General features: G+C 52.2%; 1 long non-coding RNA gene across 1 annotated transcript in view; it reads right to left on the bottom strand.

The window, feature by feature from the left end:
* Positions 1 to 1,813: 1,813 nt before the first annotated feature.
* Positions 1,814 to 2,393, bottom strand: part of LOC114008481 (uncharacterized) — a 1,992-nt gene continuing 1,412 nt past the window's right edge. The window contains exon 2 of the long non-coding RNA XR_003550010.1: positions 1,814 to 1,948. This is a non-coding gene — a long non-coding RNA (uncharacterized LOC114008481). The remainder of the gene's footprint in view (positions 1,949 to 2,393) is intronic.

Below are 2,393 nucleotides of genomic sequence, written 5' to 3'. Positions count from 1 at the left end.
GTCGAATTAAGTAAATAAAGTTAAATAATGCTTAAAAAAGGAATTAGGATTTATGGAAACTTAGCCTTTGAGATCTCTTTTTTATTTTTTAAATTTTTTTTTTATTGAAGTTGATCAGAGAGAGAGAGAGAGAGAAAGAAGGAAGGTGAGAAACCAAACTGCCAGGGCCAGGACTCGAACCACTGTTAGCCATGTGGGCATCTAGCCACCTTCACCATGCCTCCTCCTGGCCCACCTTTGAGATCTCTTACAATATCTGGTGGAGATCCCTTGCTGGGACCCTGTTCTGTCTGTTCTTTTATTTTTTTTTTAAAAGAATTATTTTATTTAACTTTATTTATTTTGACCAGAGAGGGACAGAGAGAGACTGGGAGAGAGAGAGAAAGTGAGAAAGCATGCTGTCAGGCCCAGGATTTGAACCACGGTCAGCCATGTGGGAGTCCAGCGCGTTTAACCACCACACTGTACCTGCTGGCCCCTCTTTTTAAAAATTTTTTTAAAACTTTATTTATTATTTAAAAAAAACCCAAACAAACAATTTCCAGAGAGAGAGAGAGAGAAAGCAAGAAAGCAAGCGTCCAGGTCCAGAACTCAAACCACAGGGGGAGTTCAGTGCTGTCCCCTCCTTTTTCTTCTTTTAAGAATTATTTTAACTATATTTATCCACTTATTTATTTATTTTACAAATTATTTATTTATTTAATTCCATTTGTTATTACTATTATTTAAATTTGATGAGAGAGAGGGAAGGGGAAAGCGAGGAAGCAAGCCACCAGGTCCAGGACTCCAACCACGGTGGATCATATGGGACTCCAGCACCTTTAACCACCACACCACCACTTTATTTTATTTTTTAATTTGACCAGAGAGGGACAGAGTGAGAAAGAGAGAGAGGGAAAGTGAGAAAGGAAGCTGCCAGGTCCAGGACTCCCACCAGGGTGGGCCATGTGGGAGTCCAGACCAACCACCATGCCACCATGCTGGTCCCCCTGTTCCAACCTTCCAGTGAGACAGACCACAGGGAGGCTGAAGGGTCTCAGCCCAGTCTCCTCCCACGTTCAGGATAGGGTCTCTCCGACGTATGCCAACCCCAATGGCACTGAACCCACGGTGCCTGTTTGCTTGTCTCCGACTGCAGCTGTGTGAGGGCAGTGTATCTTGTCACCAACACACTGGGTGTCTAGTCCAGGGCCTGACCGGGAGGAGTTCCTCGGTAAGTGTGGTGAGTCTGAGAGGGACTTCCGGATGAGGAAAGGACAGACGTTGAGTCAGGTACCACGACCTGCACGGCTGGGCCCTGGGAGGGGGCAAGGCGGCAGGCGACAGGACTGCCTGTGCAGAAGAAATCTTAGAGGGCAACCGGAAATGAGGAGCGGAAGAGAAGGCAGCTGAAAGGAGAGAGAAGAAACCGAAAGAGCCCTTCAAGGTCTTTGCTAACTTGGGAGAACGTCTCGGTAGATGGGCCTTGCTGGGGACACACACACAGGGAGTGGCTTGAGCACCCAGAATCCCCCTGGGAGAGAAACCCAGAAGAGAGCTGCGTTGGAGGGGAGGGAGCACTGTGTTCGATGCTGGGGTCTGCAGGGAGTTGGGAACTCGGGCAGAGAAAGAAAAAGCGAGGGGCAGCTTCTGCTGTACTAACTCCCCTCTGTGAGTTGGAGACCCTGGGAAGACAGAGCCTGCCCCCCCCCACACACGCCCCAGCCGCTCTCTTCCGAGTCTGTGCACTTAGAACCCACAGGTAGAGTCCCCAGGACAGGGATCAGACGTGGCAGCGACAGCCTGCAGAGTGGGGGTGGCATGGCCGGGATCGCGTCGCCCCCTCCTTCCACCAGGCTCCCCAGCTGGGTCCTCTCCCCTCGGAAGGTGCTCCTCGCGCAAGGGGAGTACTCGAGCTGACTCCAGCGTCCTTCCGCGAATCCCCACGTGAGCATACTTTTGCCAGCGGCTGCTAAGCCAGATCGAGCCACCAGGGGGCAAAAAGAAAAAAAGAAAAAAAGGCAACCCTTAAGGTCAGCGTCCCTCCTCGTCCCCACCCACACACACCTGAAGGCCAAGATGGGCGGGGCCTCACCTGGCTCTCAGAGAGCCCGGCGGCTGTTAACCCCTTCCTGCCTGGCCGACGGCAGTTCCCTAGGGCAGTCTTTCACTGCAGAACTAGGGAGCTGATCTGACTGGGGAGGGGGTTGTTACCTAAGGGAGGGGCCAGGGTAGAGATGCAGTCAGGCTGTCCAGTTGACTCGGGCCCGTCTAGCTGGGGCTGGGAGGCCAGCTAGCTCAGCTGAACAGCTGGCCTTTAGGTGGGTGAAGGCGACCCTTTAGAGGCAAAGGAGCCCGTGGCTGTGGTCACCTGCAGGGCCTCAGAGGCCGGGTATAGAGAATGCGAGGGTAGC

The sequence above is a fragment of the Tupaia chinensis genome, unplaced genomic scaffold (genome assembly GCF_000334495.1).
Source record: "Tupaia chinensis unplaced genomic scaffold, TupChi_1.0 Scaffold000348_1, whole genome shotgun sequence".
NCBI classification, from domain to species: Eukaryota; Metazoa; Chordata; class Mammalia; order Scandentia; family Tupaiidae; genus Tupaia; species Tupaia belangeri.
This window is presented reverse-complemented; position numbering and strand designations above follow the sequence as displayed.